The sequence below is a fragment of the Chiloscyllium punctatum genome, chromosome 16, assembly GCF_047496795.1.
Source record: "Chiloscyllium punctatum isolate Juve2018m chromosome 16, sChiPun1.3, whole genome shotgun sequence".
In the NCBI taxonomy this organism is placed as follows: Eukaryota; Metazoa; Chordata; class Chondrichthyes; order Orectolobiformes; family Hemiscylliidae; genus Chiloscyllium; species Chiloscyllium punctatum.
The window spans coordinates 30,946,779-30,969,540 of NC_092754.1; positions in this window are offsets into that span (position 1 = coordinate 30,946,779).

Consider the following 22,762-nt stretch of genomic DNA (forward strand, 5'->3'; position numbering starts at 1 on the left):
TTTGATGTGAAGGGCAGTGCTTGTCACTGGCCACTCGGGTGGTTTCCTATCTTCCTGGTGGTGGCAATTGAATGAAGATTTGTGCACTTTGTGTCTTTCACTGTGTCTCGCACCTACACACACACACCATGGGTGCTGGGGAAAAAATAAGCACTACCGCACTTAGGCAGTAGTGTGGGGGTTAAAAAAAAATAAAGAAAAAAATTTAAAAAAGAAAAAAATAAATAAACAGGATTGTAGCCTGGGTGTCCTTGGAGAAGGAGCACGCGGTGTCCACCAACACCCTGGAGTCGTTCAGGGAGAGGTGGGCGCCGCAGGGAGTGGAGTGTATTATTTCCCCCTCCAACTCTATTTTGATTTAATCCCTACCCTCCCCTTAGAAGAAAAAAAAGAGGAAAAAAGAAGGAAAAAAAATAAACAGGATTGTTTTGCCACCGGGCGGAGGGGATACCCAGTGGAGGGCTCTCTACGCGGGAGTCCTCCCCCTTTCTCTCGGGGATCTGGGGTGGAGGGTGCTGCACGCAGCAGTCCCCTGCAACCGCAGATTGCGGTGGTTCACGGACTCCCAGCCCAACTGCTTGTTCTGTGGCGCTGTGGAGTCCGTGGACCATGTATATATTGGGTGTGGGCATTTGCACTCCCTTTTTGATTTTCTTAGAAACCTTCTCCTCTGCTTTTGGCTGCACTTCAGTCCCACGCTCCTGATCTTCGGGCACCCGGTACGGAGGAGGGAGGGCAGGTCTGAAGACCTCCTCGTGGGTCTGCTCCTGGGCCTGGCCAAACTGGCCATCAACAGGTCCAGGCAGTGGGCCATGGAGGGGGTCGTTAGGGCCAACTGCCTGCCCCTCTTCCGGGGTTACGTTAGAGCCCGGGTGTCCTTGGAGAAGGAGCACGCGGTATCCACCAACACCCTGGAGTCGTTCAGGGAGAGGTGGGTGCCGCAGGGAGTGGAGTGCATTATTTTCCCGTCCAACTCTATTTTGATTTAATCCCTACCCTCCCCTTCATTGTTTTGATCACACAGCATTGCCCTGTGGTTTGAAGGGCAGTGCTTGTCACTGGCCACTCGGGTATTTTCCTATCTTCCTGGTGGTGGAAATTGAATAAAGATTCGTGCAATTTGTGTCTTTCACTGTGTCTCACATCTACACACACACACCATGGGTGCTGGGGTAAAATAAGCACTACCGCAGTTAGGCGGTAGTGTGGGGGTTAAATATTTTAAAAAAAGAGGAAAAAAAATTAACAGGATTGTTTTGCCACTGGGCGGTGGGGATCCCCAGTGGAGGGCTCTCTATGCGGGAGTCCTCCCCCTTTCTCTCGGGGATCTGGGGTGGAGGGTGCTGCACGCAGCAGTCCCCTGCAACCGCAGATTGCGGTGGTTCACGGACTCCCAGCCCAACTGCTTGTTCTGTGGCGCTGTGGAGTCCATGGACCATGTATATATTGGGTGTGGGCATTTGCACTCCCTTTTTGATTTTCTGAAAAGCCTCCTCCTCTGCTTTTGGCTGCACTTCAGTCCCACGCTCCTGATCTTCGGGCACCTGGTACGGAGGAGGGAGGGCAGGTCCGAAGACCTCCTCGTGGGTCTACTCCTGGGCCTGTCCAAACTGGCCATCAACAGGTCCAGGCAGTGGGCCATGGAGGGGGTCGTTAGGGCCGACTGCCTGCCCCTCTTCCGGGGTTACGTTAGAGCCCGGGTGTCCTTGGAGAAGGAGCACGCGGTATCCATCAACACCCTGGAGTCGTTCAGGGAGAGGTGGGCGCCGCAGGGAGTGGAGTGCATTATTTCTCCCTCCAACTCTATATTTATTTAAACCCTACCCTCCCCTTCACTGGTTTGATCACACAGCATTGCCCTTTGATGTGAAGGGCAGTGCTTGTCACTGGCCACTCGGGTATTTTCATATCTTCCTGGTGGTGGGAATTGAATAAAGATTCGTGCACTTTGTGTCTCTCACTGTGTCTCACACCTGCACACACACACCATGGGTAATTGGGGGGAAAAAAATAATAAGCACTACCGCAGTTAGGCAGGAGTGTGGGGGTTATTTTAAAAAAAAATAAACAGGTGTGTATCACACAGCGTTGCCCTTTTGTGAAGGGCACTGCTTGTCATTGGCCACTCGGGGAGGGGACTAACTGAGCGAGCTGCCCACATCCAGTGTGTACTGTTAAAACAAAAGACAGGAGTGTCCAGGATATAGTGGCTTTGTCTCAATGTAACTGATCTAGTCATCCTTTAGCCCAGGCAAATGTTCTAGGAAAGGTGTTCAAATCCCACCAGGATAGGTGTGAAATATAGCGTCATTTAAAATCTGTATTATAAAGCTTGACTCTCTGTCAATTATTGTAAACTACCAGAAACAGGAGTGTCAGGGGTTCTGCTCATGCTAGTAGCCAGCTCTGTGCTAGTTGGGGCAGTGTCGATGTAAAGTGCATGTATGAATAAAGCATGACTTGGTGACATAATACTGGTCTCCTTGGAGTTATTTCAGCTAACAACCAATAATCATCCATGTGACCAATTTAGTATTTACAAACAAAGCCAGTTATAGAGAAAGGCAATTTTTTTTAATGTAACCTGTTTTTCTAATCAGCCTGTTCAGGGGTGTTATTACACACCTCTGGAGCAGATGGCACTTGAACATGGCCCTCCAAGTCCAGGGATAAGGACACTACCACTGCACTACAAGAGGGCCCAAAATCAAGTTTCCTTTTGTTCGCCTGTGCCCTGTGTAAGGTAAAAATAACCTCCTTACTTTTTATATTCTATCCCCGATGAAAAGTAAAAACATTTTATTAAAATTGCTAATTACTTGCTGTGTCTGCTTACTACCCATATGCTGTTCACACATTGGGAAACCCACATCCTCTCTCTATATCAGAGCTCCGCAATCTCTCGCCATTTGAGTAAAATGTTGTTTTTATTCTGCCTGCCAAAATGGGCAATTTTTGCATTTTCCCGCATTATTCCTCGTTTGCCAGATCCCTGTCCACTCACTTCACCCAGCTGCACCCACTTTGTGGCCTCTTCACAACTTCTCTCCCTACTGTGTCAGAATCAACAACAATCCCTTTTCATCCATTTATCGATGTCAATTATAGAAATTGTCAAAGTTGAAGTCCCAGCCCCTGTGGCACACCATTTGTTACACCGTGACAACCAGAATGTGACTTTTATTTATTAATTCATGGAATGTGAGTATTGATTGCTAAGGCAACACTTGTTTCTCACTGATAGCTGCTTTTGAGAAGGTGGGGGTGAGCTATCCTGTCGAACCATTGCCTCTTGGTGTACAGGGACACCCAGAGTGCTGTCAGAGTGACCTTGTGATGGTGAAGGACCGATGATAGAGTTCCAAGTCAGGATGATATGTGACTCAGAGGGGAACTCGCTGGCACTAACATCTACTGCCCTTGTTCAAGGTGCTCCAATCTGTGCTGTTTAAAGAAACTAACCTGAAAACACTAGGAAACCCTGCTCTGCGCTACTTTTGCCCATCTGATGTTTCCCATCTATATGTAGATTAAAGGCTCTATGATTATTACTGAGCCTTTCTGAGAAGTTCCCATTATTTCTTTCTTTATGCTTCACCCTACTGTGTGGTTACTGCAATGACCATCATAATATTGACATTAAAGAAATTATGCCCCTGCTGAGCTAAAGAAATGACTGCCAGCAATGATGTTTTGACGGTAAAATACTTCCTATCATTCCCAACCAGACCAGAGAAGCCAGAACCCTTCACATATTCTGTCATGACAGAGGATTGTGTAAAAAATTCAGTATTCAGAAATCTAACACTTACTCTTCTAATTATGCATGAGGGAGTTAGTAAATCCAAACACAACACAAAAGCAGCTGTTAGATAACTCCATTACATTTAAGAAGCATCCCTGAAAATCATTAAGACTCTCACTGAAGATTGCAAATAGGGCTTTGAACAGCCATCATTGTGAAATAGCATTTGGTAATAGTGGATGTTATTTTAGTGGAAACTTCAAAACCCCTGACACTTAATCCAGGGAGACAAACTTAATCTTCACCAGTAGTTTGAATTATTATCTCCCCGCAGTTTGTCTTTTCACTGTCAATCCCGACACTTTGTTGTAATCCTCCCTGACATCATTTCAGAGCTCATTATGATGAAGGATGACAAGGCTTGCTGACAAAATATATTTCACTCTGCATTTGAAAAGTGTTAATAAACTGTTTATGAAAAACTCGTAGGGTGACCAGCTGGTTAGCACCACTAATCTCCAGTCATTGCCTGTTGTCCTTTAGTCTTCTCTGAGCACCTGCAGATGGAAATCAGGATTTTGTACTTCCAACAACTCGTAACATCTAATACTCACTAGAAAAAGGGAAAGTATTGCTGGTCATTGATGTCTGTGCATACATACGGCAAGGGTACCAGCAGCAAAAGGAAACCAGCAGTTAAGAATTTCACGAAAACATAAAATGAGGTGTATTTATATAGTACCTTTGACATGCCCATGACGTCCGAAAGCACTCTGCAGCCAGAGGAGTACTTTTTGAAGTGCAGTGACTGCTAAATGTGGAAAACACAGCAAGATCCGACAAACATCAGATAACCTCTTTTTCTTGATGTGGTGGTGCCGGTGTTGGACTAGGGTGAACAAAGTCACAAGTCACACCACACTAGGCTACAGTCCAACAGGTTTATTTGAAATCACAAGCTTACGGAGCGCTGCTCCTTTATCAGGTGAAATCCCAAAGAAGGAGCAGCACTCCCAAAGCTTCTGATTTCAAACAAACGCATTGGACTATAACCTGGTGTTGTGTGACTTCTAACCTTTTTTCTTCTGTTGGCCACTGAGGAATAGACAATGGGCAGGGCACAAATGGTGGACTCTCCAGCTCTTGTTTGAAATGTTGTGGTGCCACACAATCCTCCTGAGAGGATTGAATATCTCAGCTGAGCGACAGCATCTTGCAGGGTGTAACCTTCTCTCGGAAATGCAGTTCATTGAGAACCCTTTAGACTTGAGTTCTTAGGGGAGGATTTGAACCTGCAAACTTAATGACCCAGAGGCACAAGCTCAAGTGAGCCACATGCAACTTGCGTTACTTTTGTCCTTAAGGGAAAAGTGATCCGGTGATTAAGAAGTGGTGGAAAGGGAATGATTCTCACCTGGATGCAGAACTACAGTGAGTCTTTCACAAGGAGGTAGCATTACATAGGCTCTGGCCAACATGGGCTGCAATGGCAGAATCAAGTGAAAGCCCATCTCAACATTGGGATCATCTTACTCCATCTTTTATGCTTTCCACAAATGATATGGCAAGATTCTCGCTAGTCAAACTGAAGGGAATTAGCACTCGTTAAATGCCATTTAAATGAGAGTTTGGCAAAGATTCTTGCACGCACGTGACCTTTGAGGCCTGGCATTCAAACTGGAACTCTATCAACAAGCATAGAGATTTGAACCCCATTTACCCCCCTCTCAGAAACAGACCTGGAAGTGATATCACCCACCACAACAAACTGAGGCAGATAAATAGCAAGCGGGACAGTACACCAGCACTTCACCGGAAGCTTCCTGATGATGTTACCGAGCATGGTGGCAAAACAGAGAGAACAAGCCCACCAGCTCAGCCAGTAACATTACAACCTGAGCCATTTCAATGGTACAACTCACTTCATTCATATTCAGCCTTTTCTCATCTTACCGAGTTTGTCAAATCAGCTTGATATTGGGAAAACCTGCTGAGGAAACCACAGCGGATCCCCGGTAGATTCAGCTCGCCACTTGCCCTAAACTCCATCCGTGTCACTGACAACTGAACCACAGACCAGGGTACCATCCACAGACACTAGCCGACAGTCAGGGGCTCCAGGTACAGGAAGTCAAGGCCAGCCTTCAGTGCCAGTCAAGGACATTAGCCAAGGTCAGGTGTCTGTTCAGGGTTGAGGGGTCCATGACGCTGCAGTCCAGGAAGTGTGTCACAGCCAGCCTGGGGGATAGGGAGGATGAAATCAGGGTGATGTACAAGCACCAGTCAAGGGTCTGGTGCGACTTGCCCGGGGCAGTGAGTTGAGAGGGTGGGCCATGGTCTGTCCATCAGGAACACACACATAGCAGTTAACGTCAGGGGTAAGTATGGCCACTTCCACAGGATGAAGCCTCAGTCAGGTTTCTCCAAGTCTGGGGCTTTCAGGGACTAGGGAAGAACACGGTAAATTGTGATGGGGGAGGGGGGGAGCAGGATTTGAAAAGGAGAATAAAATAAGGTATGGGTGAGGAAGGGCTAATGCAGTGGGGGAGGTTGCCTATGGACAGAAGCACTTTGGGCAGGGGCAGTCTATGACCACACCTTGCATGGTCAACTTATATACCTGGGGTGGGGGTGGGGAGAGGTGAAAGGTGGGGAGGGTGCATGTAGACAGGTTGGGTGGAGACCTGAGGATGAAGCCTATAGCCTTTAAAGAATGGGTTGTCAGAAGGAGATGACAATTAGGGGCTCAATGGCACATTCAGAAGCTGGAAACCATCACCACACGAGCACTCACTGTCACCTTCCATCATGTTGGAGATTGACAGAACACAATTGGGAAGACAATGTCTACAGTCACAGTCGGAGCGGGCAGGGTCAGTGACTTGATCTGTGGGAGAAGGAGCTGCAAGAAACACTGACTGAAATAACTCCTCAGAGGCCAGAATCCCATTAGGAGAAAGTGAGGACTGCAGATGCTGGAGATCAGAGCTTAAAAATGTGTTGCTAGAAAAGCACAGCAGGTCAGGCAGCATCAAAGGAGCAGGAGAATCGACGTTTCAGCATAAGCTTTCCTGAAGAAGGGTTGATGCCCGAAACGTCGATTGTCCTGCTCAGTTGATGCTGCCTGACCTGCTGTGCTATTCTAGCAACACATTTTTAAGCCAGAATCCATTGCCAATCATCCTTTAATTACAAATGAACAGCTTTTCAACATTACCACTGCCTCTCACTGAGTCAGCCATTCCATGGGATCAATTCCCCTGATGGACATTGTTTTCTGTCAGCCAGTGCTCCCTGATTGGACCAGATTGACAGCCCCAATCAGAGCACTCATATTCTGTGAGGTCTAGCTGGCTGACCTTGTTACAATCACTACACTGACCAAAGGGTTTTCAAAGAGAAACAACATTGAGCACAGGCCCATACAGTGTGCAGCACACAGGCAGTAACTCATGGAATCCCTACAGGGTGGAAACAGGCCCTTTGTCATAACAAGTCCACACTGACCCTCTGAAGATCAACCCACCCAGCCCCATTCCCCTACCCTATATTTACCCTGATTAATGCACCTAACATACACATCACTGCACCTAACATACATATCCCTGAAAACTATGAGCAATTTAGCACAGCCAATTCACTTACCCTGGACATTTTTGGAATGTGGAAGGAAACTGGAGCGCATGGAGGAAACCCATGCAGACACAGGGAGAATGTGCAACACAGAGAGTCGCCTGAGACCGGAATTGAACCCAGATCCCTGGCGCTGTGCTAACCACTGAGCCACCGTGCCACCACAACTCCCCGACTATCTCACAGTATTGACCATCTCTGTGTGTAGTGCCTGCCCTGGCACAGTCGCTGATGGACAGCTCATTGACGCTACCCCTTTGGATAGGAAGTGAATTAACCATGAGGGATGTTGATTGAGGAGTGTGAGAGGTGTAAGCATTGTTCTCCATGCTTCCAGATGGTGCAGGAGGCACTTAGCACAGATCTCCATCTATTGAGCCTAGTCTACGGTTATGAAGTGCTGATATGATGATGCATTTAGTGCCTACACAGAAAGATTCACAAACACATGAATTCTACCATTAGGAGCAATTATGCATAAACTGAGAGTGGTGTGCAAATCATTTTCGACATCAATGTTTTCATGTTTCACCCCCTCCTCTTCCATCTTAGTGCACTCTTGGGTTCCATAGCTGGGGTAGAGGGAGCAGTGGAGCCCATTGACCTTGCAGGTAACCCCAAGTTGGACAAGTCAGACATGCCGAGGGTCTTTCTGCCAGAGACAGGTTAGCCCTCCTTGGCTTCAACTTCTACAGGTCAGGGGAGGCAGGCACCTCTGCAGTGTCCTGAGTGGAAAATGAAGCGGGGCCTGTACGCATTGCCACTTTAGGCTGGGTGCCTCCTCGCACCACCTAGTCTTCTTGTGAAGAAGGGAGGGGTAGCTGGACTGGAGTCAAGGTTTCCTGCCACCCACCACCATTCCCCCCAGTCCCGAGCACATTCCTGAGGATCAATAGCTGGGGGACAATGGAGTGTAGCTGTGGAGTGTTCTTTCCTCAGCCAGCTGAGAGCCATCATGGTGAGGTGCTCACCAGATTGTGAACCTACATTGTTGACCACATTTGTTCCCCAGTTAGGTAAGTCGCACGGTGGCTCAATGGTTAGCATTGCTACCTCAAGGAACCAGGGATCTGGGTTCAATTCCAGCCTCGGGCGACAGTGTCCGTGTGGGTTTCCTCCAGGTGCTCCGGTTTCCTCCCATAGTCCAAAGATGTGGACTGTGAGGGATGGTTTCTGCTTCTACGAGGCGTCAGTATCTGGGTTGGAGGGGTTAGCAAGAAGCAGCCTTGCCGATGCTGCACTGTCAAGTACTATCCCCTCTCAAAGATCCAGGATGGGGTTCTGAGGGAGTTATGGCTTCCTCCACAGAGGTCGTGAGGAGGCCATTAGACCTTGTGAGAGATGGCATCATAGCCTGTGGTGTGCAATGAATGAGACTGACATGAGAGTCAATGTGAGAGTGCAGTGGAATGAAGGATGGTACTTGCTTGGAGGTCATAGATGTTTTGGCTTCTCTGACAGGTGTGGCCCTGGTCTCCCTGCAAGGAAGACCCCAGGGCTGCAAACACCCCCTCCCACCTGTATGGGATTGCTTATTGTGCCCTTTTATGGTGGGCGGGGGCGGTGAGCGTGAGTGTGTTGCATGCAATAGTGACTCTGGTAGAGCATGAGCCTTGGTGGGAGGTGGGTGAAGCAGCATTGATAGAGTGGGTGGCAGAGAGAAGTGTGGCACCACCCCCGATGGAGTGGAGAAGCCCATTGACCTTCCGTGCCCTGGACACAACATGGACTCAGGTGGCCATCTTGAACCAGGCTGGCAACGTCTGATGATGCAGTTTCCTCTGCCATCTCCAGGACCACCTTGCCCACCGGAGAGGCGCAGTGCCATCTCCCCCGATTATGTCAGCAAACAGATAGAGGCAGCGACAGAATGCCAGTGCTTGTCCAGGTACACAGTGGCCTTTTAAAGACGGCGAGGACATGCGGGATGTGGGTCTATGGGTGGATATCCGCAGAGTAGCGATTTGATCCAGGAATGTGTTAGAATGTGGATGTGAGAGGCACCATCAGGGCCTCTTAGAGAATGAATGAGGCACTTCTGATAAGATACAGCAAAAGAATTGGCTAGGCCTTGTGTCGAACACCACTCCCAGAAAATCTGACGCATCTCAGTCTTAACCAAAAAAAAAGTAAAGCACAATTTTCCAGGATGGCAATAAAATCATTGCGTCTTGTTTTTGGCATTGTCCTGCATCTAGATTACTCCCGTGATCGTGTTACAGCTCTGCTGGTATATATAAATCTGTCACATATAAAGAGTAAATTGACATTAAAACATACATGCGTAGTTGCATCTGATGTATCCAGGCTGTACCCAAATTCTGCTTTGCGACACGGTATGTTATTGCTCTGGTTGGATCCACAACACTCCCACCCCTCTCACTTCAATAGTGCAGTTATCGCTGACCTCAGGGTACTCAGCTAGAGTGGCAAATGAGCCTGGAAGCTTGCTCCTAACTTGGATTCAGTGGAAATTGCTCAGTGTCAATGTGAAAACACTCTTCAGGTGAAGTCAGGATCAGTTTCTTCTGTTCAATAATCAGCCAGCGTTCAGTGTCCAGACTGATGCCTGAAAAGTTGCATCTTGAACAAAGCAAAAAAGGGAGTGACAGTACGTGTAGACTGTAGCCCATTATAAGCCGGCATTTTCAGAAAATGAGGAATGCGTTCAATATAATAATTCAGGCCTCAAATCAACCTTGCATGGTTATCGGTTCTGGGGAACCTCTCATGAGGGAAAGGTGGAGTGGACCATTGGTGTAACCATGTGTCAATGAGGAAGGAAAGTGTTGCTGTAAATTATTGAAGTATTAATTAATGACAGCAGTGAACAATGGGCCCCAAATTCTGTCGACGCGAGAGATTAATTTTCTGGACCCATAACACAAAACAATACATTAGTGAGCACCAGACATTATTTACCTTTGATCAAACAATATTACGATCATCGAAGTCCGATAATAAAAAAGAATTGCAAACTAATAGCGCTCATTTATTATTGTGACAGGAACATGTTTTCTTAAATAAGTATGATTTACCTGCTACTTTTAATTACCTTTAAAATTAATAAAAGGCAACTGTTCACTGGGTATAAAGGGTGACTCCCTCAGTACTTATATTTACTACTTGACTGCTGATTTGATGTTGAAACCTTAATTCATCCCCATTCTATCTTTAGATTTGACCATATAAGTGTTCTGTTGGCCGGTCTCCTACTTTCCTCTGTAATCTTCTGCTTAACCAAAATTCTGTGGTTTGTACCTCCCTCTAGCATAGTCCTGAACACCTGTCACCACTGCCAGCCCCCTGACCCACACTGATTATTGTTTAAATAATGCTTTAATTTGTACCTCCCTCTAGCCACTCCCTATGGTTGTAGTATCCTCCAGCTCCATGGCCTTTGGAAGTCTCCATACTCCTCACTTCCTGCCTGCAGAGTTTTCATCTTTGTACGATTGGGGCCTATGACGTTAGATGCCCAAGCCCGAAGCAGCTGCTGCAGGAAGGAGTTACAGTGAAGCAAGCGCTGATGACTGGATGTAGACATGGTCAAATAAAGTATGATGATGACATGTTGGCACTGCTGCCTCACAATGCAAGGGACCCGGGTTCGATTCTAGCCTCGGGCGACTGTCTGTCCAGAGTTTGCGCATTTCCCCGTGTCTGTGTGGGCTTCTGTTGGGTGCTCCAGCTTCCTCCCACATTCCAAAGATGCACAGGCTCAGTGGCTTAGCCCTGGGGAATACAGGGTTACAGATAGGATAGATCTGGGTGGGATGTTCTTCGGAGATGCGGTGCGAACTCAATGGACTAAATGGCTTGCTTCCAAACTGTAGGGGTTCTTTGCAACTGAAGGAGAAGCGACTCTACGTAGCATCAATGACAATTTGGAATTACTTGACCATGTTTACATCCAGACTATTGGCAGATGAGAACAGATAAGAGATACCAATGACACAAAGGAACCTGGGACACACCAAGTGCAAAGTCAAAATCCATTCCAAACTCTTCCCCTCGCCCCACTAAACCTCTTTGCTTCTGTACCTCTTTCTCTACTCCTTTGAGTACCTATCCCTTTTTTGGTCATCTGTCCAAAGTAACTCAATTTATTTTTTGATGACTCTACAGTTTTAGGTTTAATCTGCTCCTCCCAAGAGGCTACATGGTTAAAGGATTGTGTTGTGTTGTGTTGACTATATTCCTGAATGTAAGATCACGTCACATTCATGGAGTGACACTTTCAACCTCTCAGCTCTGACCATCATCATGGTGTCCCACCTTCCCCACCAATTGGAAACCATGATGTGGAGGTGCCAGTGTTGGACTGGGGTGGACAAGGTCAGATGTCACACAATACCCTGATGAAGGGGCAGTGCTCCAAAGGCTTGTGATTTCAAACAAACTTGTTGATCAATTGGAAGCCTCACATGCTTCATTTCCTGTTTGGATAGTGAACAGACTTTTTTTGCTATCCCAAATGTCAAAAAGGTTAAAAGAATATGTTTCAACACCTCTATGGTTTTGCTCCATGGTTTTTAACAGTGTTGTCTAGGCATTCGATCTTTCATTCCCAGAGATTCCAGAACGTTCCTGAAGAGTTGAGCATCACCAGCTGCTAGGGAAGGCTGATGGTGTGGAGTGGAGTGGTCAGGAGATTCTGCTAATTGTGGTGTGCAACATGTCTGGTGAACTGGTCTTAGAGTCTCCAACCTTATATTCAGAACCAAGATAATTTATTCCCACCTCATAACATCGTCCGACATCATCCCCCTCTCCACTCATCTGCTGCTGAAATCCACCTTTGTGTTTTCATCACTCCGAAATGTAACTATTCCAATGCCCTCCTGGCTGGGTTTCCTTCATTCTACCCTCAATAAGTTTCAGGTTATCCAAACCTTGTTACCTAAGTCTGTATCCTCGGCAAGTTCTTTTCCCCATCGCCCCTGTGCTTACCTTATTTACACTAGCTTTTGGTCAAGTGATACTTTGATGATAAGATTCTCATCCTTACTTTCAAATCTCTCCATGGACTCATCCCTCCCTATCCCTGTAACCTATTCCAGCTTTACAAGTCCCTCTGAGATTTAACTCTGGTCGCTTGTGAATTCCCAATTGCCATTGCTCTACGATTTCTGGCCATCGTTTCAGTTACCTGCTACCGAATTATTTTTTTTTAAAAAATCCACTCACAAGGCCAGCATTTTTTGCCTATCCCTAATTGCCCAGAAGGCAGTTAAGAGTCAACCACACCACTGTGGGTCTGGAGTCACATGTAGGTCAGACCAGGTATGTACAGCAGATTTCCTTCCCTAAAGGACATTCGTGAACCAGATAGGTTTTTCCAACAATCAACAATGGATTCATAGTAATTATTAGACTTTTAATTCCACATATTTATTGAATTCAAATTCCAAATTTGCCATGGCAGGATTTGAACCTGGATCCCAAGGACATTACCTGGGTCTCAGGATTAACAGTCCAACAATAATATCACAAGGCCATTGCCTTTCCAAATTCTGCCATCCCCATTCTAAGCCTCCTCACCTCTCTACCTCCCTTTCCTCTTTTCTGTCAGTCCTTTTACCTCTTTGACCAAGCTTTTGATTACCTGACTGAATACCTCCTCATGTAGCTCAGAGTTGTGAAGCTCTTGTGAAGCTCCTTGGGATGTTTGAGGAGCTGCATAAATATAGATTTTTACTGATGGTCTTCCTCTTTCCCTTCAGGTCCTGAATGTTGCTCATCATTATGTCTGAACCACAAAAGCACAATCAAACCTATTCTTCCTCTTCACTATATCTTCACAGCATTAGCGTCACCTCCTGACCTCCAGTAACTTCTCCTTTTCATCACCTTTTGACTTACCTTACCTTCTTTTCGAAATGTTCTGTCCTTTTAGCTTTGTTTCTCAATTCATAAACAGCTGTTAATTATTGAATCTCAAATTCAGGAGAGCAGATGTATTTTTTTTGATTGTTTGATCTTATATAATTCATGTGAAAATTCCAGTGAGATATCAGAAACAGAAGGTGCCTGATATAGGCAAGTGGTTCCATTACATATACCAACGCACTGGCAGGGTTGAAAGCTTCAGGTGATTTGCTAATAAAGTGATTAATTACAAGAAGACTCGAGCAGATCTGTGCAGGATGCCACCCAGCGAGAGTTCTAATTGGATACCAATCCATTCGATACCGTTAGCAATAGACAATAGACAATAGGTGCAGGAGTAGGCCATTCTGCCCTTCGAGCCTGCACCACCATTCAATATGATCATGGCTGATCATCTTTAATCAGTATCCTCTTCCTGCCTTATCTCCATTACCCTTGATTCCACTATCCTTGAGATCTCTGCCCAACTCTTTCTTCAACGAATCCAGAGACTGGGCCTCCACTGCCTTCTGGGGCAGAGCATTCCACACAGCCACCACTCTCTGGGTGAAGAAGTTTCTCCTCATCTCTGTCCTAAATGGCCTACCCCTTATTTTTAAGCTGTGTCCTCTGGTTCGGGACTCACCCATCAGTGGAAACACATTTCCTGCCTCCAGAGTGTCTAATCCTTTAATAATCTTATATGTCTCATTCAGATCCCCTCTCAGTCTTCTAAACTCAAGGGTATACAAGCCCAGTCGCTCTAGTCTTTCAGTGTAAAGTAATCCCGCCATTCCAGGAATTGACCTTGTGAACCTACGCTGCACTCCCTCAATAGCTAGAATGTCTTTCCTCAAATTTGGAGACCAGAACTGCACACAATATTCCAGGTGCGGTCTCACCAGGGCCCTGTACAGCTGCAGAAGAACCTCTTTGCTTCTATACTCAATCCCTCTTGTTATGAAGGCCAGCATGCTATTAGCTTTCTTCACTACCGCTGTACCTGCATGCTTACCTTCATTGACTGGTATACAAGAACACCCAGATCTCTTTACCTAACTTGACTCCATTGAGGTAGTAATCTGCCTTCCTGTTCTTGTCACCAAAGTGGACACCCATACATTTATCCACATTAAACTGCATCTGCCATGCATCTGTCCACTCACCTAACCTGTCCAGGTCATCCTGTAATCTCCTAACATCCTCCTCACATTTCACCCTGCCACCCAGCTTTGTATCATCAGCAAATTTTCTAATGTTACTATTAATACCATCTTCTATATCATTAATATATATTGTAAAAAGCTGCGGTCCCAGCACTGATCCCTGTGGTACCCCACTGGTCACCGCCTGCCATTCCGAAATGGAGCCGTTTATCACTACTCTTTGTTTCCTGTCAGCCAACCAATTTTCAATCCTAGTCAGTACTTTGCCCCCAATACCATGCGCCCTAAGTTTTGCTCAGTAACCTCCTATGTGGGACTTTATCAAAGGCTTTCTGAAAGTCCAGGTACACTACATCCACTGGATCTCCCTTGTCCATTTTCAGAGTTACATCCTCAAAAAATTCCAGAAGATTAGTCAAGCATGATTTCCCCTTCATAAATCCATGCTGACTCTGACCTATCCTGTTACTGCTATCCAGATGTGTCGTAATTTCATTCTTTATAATTGACTCCAGCACCTTTCCCAACACTGAGGTCAGACTAACTGGTCCATAATTTCCTGCTTTCTCTCTCGCTCCTTTCTTAAAAAGTGGTACAACATTAGCCACCCTCCAATCTGCAGGAACTGATCCTGAATCTATCGAACTCTGGAAAATAATTACCAACGCATCCACAATTTCTAGAGCCACCTCCTTCAGTACCCTGGGATGTAGACCATCAGGCCCCGGGGACTTATCAACCTTCAGACCTAACAGTCTCTCCAACACCAATTCCTGGCAAATATAAATTCCCTTAAGTTCAGGTCCTTCAGCCACTGTTACCTCAGGGAGATTGCTTGTGTCTTTCCCAGTGAACACAGATCTGAAGTACCAATTCAACTCTTCTGTCATGTCTTTGTTCCCCGTAATATATTCCCCTGTTTTTGTCTTAAAGGGCCCAATTTTAGTCTTAACCATTTTTTTCCCTTTCACATACCTAAAAAAGCTTTTACTATCCTCCTTTATATTTTTGGCCAGTTTATCTTCGTACCTCATTTTTTCTCTGTGTATTTCCTTCTTAGTAATCCTCTGTGTTGTTCAAAAACTTCCCAGTCCTCCGTTTTCCCACTTATCTTTGCTATGTTATACTTTTTCTCTTTTAACTTTATATGTTTCTTAACTTCCCTCGTCAGCCACGGCCACCCCTGCCTCCTCACAGGATCTTTCTTCCTTTTTGGAATGAACTGATCCTGCATCTTCTGCATTATACCCAGAAATATCTGCCATTGTTCCTCCACTGTCATCCCTGCTAAGGTATTGCACCATTGAACTTTGGCCAGCTCCTCCCTCATAGCTCCATAGTTCCCTTTATTCAACTGAAATATTGTCACTACCGATTGTACTCTCTCCCTCTCAAATTGCAGATTGAAGCTTATTGTATTATGGTCACTACCTCCTAATGGCTCCTTCACTTCGAGGTCCCTGATCAATTCTGGTTCGTGCACAATACCAGATCCAGAATTGCCTTCTCCCTGGTAGGCTCCAGCACCAGCTGTTCTAAGAATCCATCTCTGAGGCATTCCACAAAGTCTCTTTCTTGAGGTTCAATACCATCCTGATTCTCCCAGTCTACTTACATGTTGAAATCCCTCATAACAACTGTAGTAACATCTTTGCGACAGGCCAATTACAGCTCCTTATTCAACTTACACCCTACATCCATACTACTGTTTGGGGGCCTGTAGATCACTCCCAAGAGGGTCTTTCTACCTTTCGAATTTCTCAGCTCTATCCATACTGACTCTACATCCCCTGATTCTAGACCCCCTCGCACAAGGGACTGAATATCATCCTTGGCCTTTTAATTCTGTCCAATTTGAGACAAGAGACACAGAAATTGTTGTTCATTGGGAGCCAAAGCAAGTCATGTTATTTCCTGGAGAAAATTTGAGTGCAGCACATCAAACACCTTCAACAGGTGCCAAACTATTGAACCTCCAAGAGAAGCACGGTGAATATGGTTTGTGGATTCCAAGAAAAACAGAAAATATCAGGAGCTTTTTGAATCGAAGCTAAATTGAGACTTCAGCGTCTTATAATTGTGTTGTTGTAGATGTATAGGCGGAAGGTAGAAAACCTTAGGTTTTTTTGGAGGTGTACCCTTTTCGCCATCATCTGTTTGTGTAGCTAATTGTGTTCTTTTTGCGATGAGGATAAATATGGTGAGAAGCCTGATTTGGATTTTTCTGCCATTAAATGTTGCTCTGTGCTCCCTGGACTGTGCACTGGTTAGAACCCTGGGCGGGGGGGGGGGGGGGGGGTGGCGGGGGGGGGGGGGGGGGTGGGGGTGGGGGGAGTAGACGTTAACCCCAGGAGAGGATGAGGTCAAAGATTACACAACACTAGTTTATAGTCCAACAGATCTATTTGAAATGACAAGTTTTTGAAGCGCTGCCGCTTCATCAGGACTTCACCTTACAAAGGAGCAGCACTCTGAAAGCTTGTGATTTCAAAAAAATATGTTGGACTAAAACTTGGTGTCATGTGATCTTTGACCTTATCCACCGCCAGTCCACCTTCACATCAGGAGAGGCTGTCAGGTAAAAGACTACCATGAAAACTGGCTCGTCTGTTCATCAGGGTAGTGAGACTTGTTGTGTCAGTTCCTCAGACCGAGACACTGGGAGAAAAATAACTTCCCTCATGAATCATCAAAAACCTAATCTGAAAATAGGCATTCTTAACACAAGGATAAACTGACAAAATGGGGGCAACGTAACTACAAATATACCCAGATACTTACACACTCATGCACACGCACACACTCAAACACGTATGCAAACATACACAAAAACTGACACACTCATACTCATACACACACTCTCTCATACAGACATGCACACACTCACAACACTCACACAAACTTTCACGCATACACACTCACACATACACAACACACACATACCCTCATGCACACACACACAAAACACTAAACTCACAACACTCACACACACTCTCATACGTACACACTCACACACTCTCATGCATACCCTCTCACACGCACACACACACTCTCACCCACTGAGACACACACACACATACACACACACACACTCACACACAAAGCCACATATGTGTGTGCACAGCCAATAGAATGCTTGAGGATATTAGAGCTATAACACATCGACCTGGACTCAGTTGAATAACCAGGCTGAAAGCATATCAGCCAGTGTGCAATCAGCCTGTAAATTTGTAAAAAGCCTACATGTAACTTGATCTTGTGTGTGAAAGTGGTTTAAATTCACAACCTAGAAATTGCACCTGATTACATTAATGGACAGAAATATAGTGCATTCACAAGGTAAGCTCTCTCTCCCATCTTAAGGCAAGTGAATTTCAGTTAACTCCTCCATTATAGAAAGACAGTAAGCATTTGCTTTCAGGCTCATACATTAGGTTCATGGGCACAGAGTATCTTGTCGGTTCGGGAGTGGTCACTGTTAGTGAATATTGATGGGGAGGTGCTTGGTCATGAGGGAGGACATCAGTAATCACCGGCAAAGGGAGGGAGGGGTGTGTGATGCTAGTGATTGTGGGCAGAGTCAGTGATCTCATAGTGGGAAGATCATTGGTGGTGAGGGGAGCACCAAGCATGGAGATGCCAAGAGGAAGCACTCTTATATGTATTGGCCATGACACCGTGCTGCAGAAGCAACAGTCCTCACTTCACCTTAGCTGTCAGATTTCCTGAGGCCTGGAAAACTTGGCCAACTAAAGATAAATCTGGAAGCAAGGTTATTGCCTGAGGTACATGCTCTGATTAAAGTATTTAACTAAGCATCTTGCTATCTGGGATTGAGTTACTGCCAACACACTGTCCTGCTTTCTATAAAACTAGCAATGGGTGGGTTCAAGCTGAGTTGTGTTGGATTTGAGACTTTAAATTCTATTTGTGTTTCCCTGCGCAATTCTACACACTTCGGGGTTAAATCTGCCCTCTGTACTTCTGCAAGCAAGAGGAACTTGGAGTCCTGTTCTTGTTTGAAATTGCCCTCTGGATGGCTTTCAGAGGGCTGAAAGATAGAGGTGGAATACCTGAACTTGTACACTTCAGTAAATGGTCACCACTTCCAGCCTGTATCTTGGCAAAGACCAGGTGAACCCACACTGGGCAAGAGTTGAACTATGGATCTGCTGTGACTCAGAAACATAAGAGTATCCTCCAGAAGGCACACTTGAATGTCCGATTGGCGCTACCACCAGACCTGGCATTGCACTGACAGTGCGACAGCAGAAAATTGTCTTTTCGAAATGCAAGCCATTTGGTTCAGTATAACCTCCATGACACTGTCCAAGGGAAGTCTACTCCATCTTTCTGTGTGGAATTGGCTAATCTGCACTTTGGGCATCAGGTATGGCACTGCAGGATTTCAAGGATTTGAGAGAGGTAAGCATCAGCCATGGGATTCTCATATCCCATCACTGCCCAGTGCAGTGCACAGGCTGATAATCAACTGTGATGCTCACTATGGTTGAGCAGCTCAGTCTGCCAGCTCACCCATTAAAGTATGAAAATTGTTTTGAGGGACCGGTTGGCCTGTGCAGACAGTCGCTTGGGAGACAGGGAAAAGAATGAAATAGCAGGCATGAAATTCCCATAGCCTGATGCAGGTCCTGACCCATGACATGGTTTTGGCCTGTCAGAGTGACTCTCACTGAGGCACAGCCTGCTACTGGGCTGCTGCTGCCTGCCATATTGCACTGACTTCCCAGTGCCAGGCCTCCTCCCCAGTGTATGCAGGCTTCGCACACAGCGGGTGGGCCACACCACCCCAGGAAACCATACCGCACTGAGGGGAAAACTGGGACCTTAAATTGTTTCTCATTACAACCCATCTCCAAGAACATCACCAGGGTGAGGGGCACAGTGTCAGACTGCTCTTCCAGCCTAGGGTTCCATTACATTCCACTGCCTCCCAGTTTCCAAACTCCATGGGCCCAGGACAATACAGTTCAGCTGAAAGCACAGAACTCCAAACTGTCCGTGACAAGTCACATCAGGTCCGACTGACACAGCTGTACCTTGCAATAGATTGAAAGCCTTCATGTAACAATGAAGTCAGATGGGTCGGCATTTCTGTAGCATTTTTCAGACAATCACAGCGGGTATCTTGTGGTATCTGCCATCTCCACCAGTACGCGAGAGGTACTGGTTCTTTGAGGTAGTCGTCAATCCTTCTTTGTCTATGCTTTGTCTTTGGTTCCTAAGGCTTAGTGCATGTTATTCCTCATTTGTCAGCATTTGGCCCATAACCTCTAAGTCCTTCTTATTCAGATACCTTTTAAATGTTGTAATTGTATCAGCCTCCACCACTTCCTCTGGCAGCTCATTCTATACACGCACCACCCTCTGCGTGAAAACATTACCCCTTAGGTGTCTTTTAAATCTTTCCCCTCTCACCTTCAACCTATGCCCTCTAGTTTTGGACTCCCCTACCCTGAGAAAAAGACCTTGTCTATTTACCCTATCCATGCTCCTCATGATTTTATAAATCTCTATAAGGTCACTCTTAAGCCTCTGACGCTCAAGGGAAAAAAGCTCCAGCCTGTTCAGCCTCTCTCTCTGTAGCTCAAACCTTCCAACCCTGGCAACATCCTTGTAAATCTTCTCTGTACCCTTTCAAGTTTCACAACATCTTTCTTATAGCAGAGAAACCAGAACTGAAAGCATGATATCTGGTTGACATGGATGAGTTTATACTGAAGGGTCTGTTTCCGTGCTGTACAACTGTATGACGCTATGACTTGAAGTACAATGAAATTTAGTCAGGCACAGTTACCAGGATCTTAGAGAGCTTAAATACGTCTGCTTCTTCTAAAAACTAGAATTAGGTTCTATGTCTTCATCCACAGACTGTGCGATATCAAAAGAGTGGGTGGAACTGACGTGACGTAAGAACTAACACCTTCAGAACCGTTACAATTTAAAACAATTTCCATTTCCCTCTTCATTTCTCAGGCCTGAGCCTGTCTGAGTAGTAGCCAATTAGATGTACACAGTACCACATTTCATTTTAAAACAAACTGCATGGCTGTTCTGAACAACGACTGACAATTCCAGTTCAGAAAAATTGTTTTGTCTCTCAGGCTGGAAGAGAAGTTCACAGTTCTATGTCTCTCTAGGTTAGAAGGTATAGCATCCTCAAAGATTGCATGCTGAGAAATCTATTTCCCTTGTCGACCAATTCCAATGCCTTGACATTGGTGTAATATTTTGGTACCTCATCAACTACAATTTTGATCTCTCTATGGAGGCTTAAGTGATAAAGTGGATATCATCATATACCTGATGCTTCAAAAACTGCTAGTTATCTTCAGTGGGGTTTTCCATACTTATACATTGCAATGTTGCTATGGTTAACACATGTGCTGATTTGTAGAACTACCATTGACAAATGTCTGGTTAATGATTATTATTGCTCTCTTCCAATGTTTTAACTGATAAATTCTCTGCTGTGAAATTGAGACCAGAAAAATCACAGAATCTATCGCCATCTGTACTGCAGGTTTGAATGATGAAACGCCCTAACTCATGATTGACAGGTCAGAATGTGGATCAGAATATCCCCATCTCTTGGCAGAGATAATTAACAGTGATTTTCCATTGTTGCATTGTCACAGCTGAGAGTTTCTGGACAGGACATTATTACCACTATGCAGTGACCCCATCTGTTAATTAAACCAAAACACCCAGAAACGTTCACCTCACCTCATAATCTGTTAAAATATGAGTGACAGAGAACTCTGCTATTTAAAGAAAATAACATCAATTTATTCTTTAACTCTAAAAGTGAACATTAAACAGCAACTATTCACAGCTCTAAGCCCCCCTTTCTCTTAACTGTGTATTATCTGTCTCCAACTCTATAACAATATACTGTTCCAATAAAACCCTTATTAAAATTACATCAACTTAACTTCAAAACCATACAGCGGCTGTTGCCGTCAGTGTCTTTTTTCTTCCAGTTGAGATCTCCCTGGGTCGTCTTCTTTCTTTACAGCAAATATGTTTCACATGAAAAGGTATGTTTGATAGAGAGAGTTTCAAATGGCAGTTGCTCTGTCAGTGGCAGTTACTCTCTCGATGGCCATTACTCAGTCTGACTTTCAAACTGTCTGCCTTTTCTATGTCCCCAACATCAGATCGCCTCACTAGTTCGATGTTGGCAAAATAATAAATTCAAACTTGATTGGGTTTTAGTATCCTGAGGCATAATTTAAACTGATTGGTTAAATTAAAATTGTTGTCAAAACAGCAACCAACTCATGTATCCATTTCACAGCCAAATCTTATATATTTTCAACTTTCAATTTTCCCGTACGCTCTGAGACTGCTAGTCAGTCATACCACAGGTGCTTGTAAGGTTTCAGCGCAAAACAGCATTCACTCTTGCTTAAAGGTACAGTACAACTTCATAACAACATCTACCCTGTTTAGCAGCAATAGGCCTTGGCAGACATCACCAAAAACAAGAAAAGTTTAACTGGTCGTTCATCTCACTGCTGTGTCAGGGAAGTTGCTGGGGTACATCGGTTATCAAATCAGCTTCAAAAACACAAATTAACCATTGCATGAAGGTCTTTGAGATATCAAGATGATATCATGTATACTACATCAATGTAAGTATTTCTCTCTTTTCACATCGATGGCTCGAATTGATTAAGGAAAAGAAAAATCTAAGTTGCTTCTGCCAATAGGTTTTTGATAGTACCCATGGATAGAATCAGAAAATGAAAGCATTTGGTTGTGGTATCTTTTACTGGAAAAGTTAAGATCTGCCTTCGATATTCTGTCAGGTTCAGCAGTATTATCTAAATGGATCCTGGCTTTCTGTTCCTCATCCAAACTGCCCATCATCCAAGTGCACCAAAGGGTGAGGTAGGCCTGCAAAAGTGAGCCTGCCTGCTGCTCATTATAGATACTGTGCACATTATTTGTTGTGTATGTCCTCACTGACAGTCCTACATTAATCCAGAACATGAAGGAAATTACAGACAGATCTGGACAGGTTGGACTGGTGTGCTTTATAATTGTACAGTGAACAAATAGAGATGCATTTGAACTGAATCTGTCCACAGTACAAACTGCCATGAAATCATTAATCATAATGGAGGTGGAGGGGTGACCTTATAGAGGTTTATAAAATTTTGAGGGGCGTGGACGGGATAAATAGGCAAAGTCTTTTCCCTGGGTTGGGGGAGTCTAGAACTAGAAGGCATAGGTTTAAGGTGAGAGGGGAAAGATATGAAAGAGACCGAAGGGGCAACTATTTCATGCAGAATGTGGTACATGTATGGAATGAGCTGCC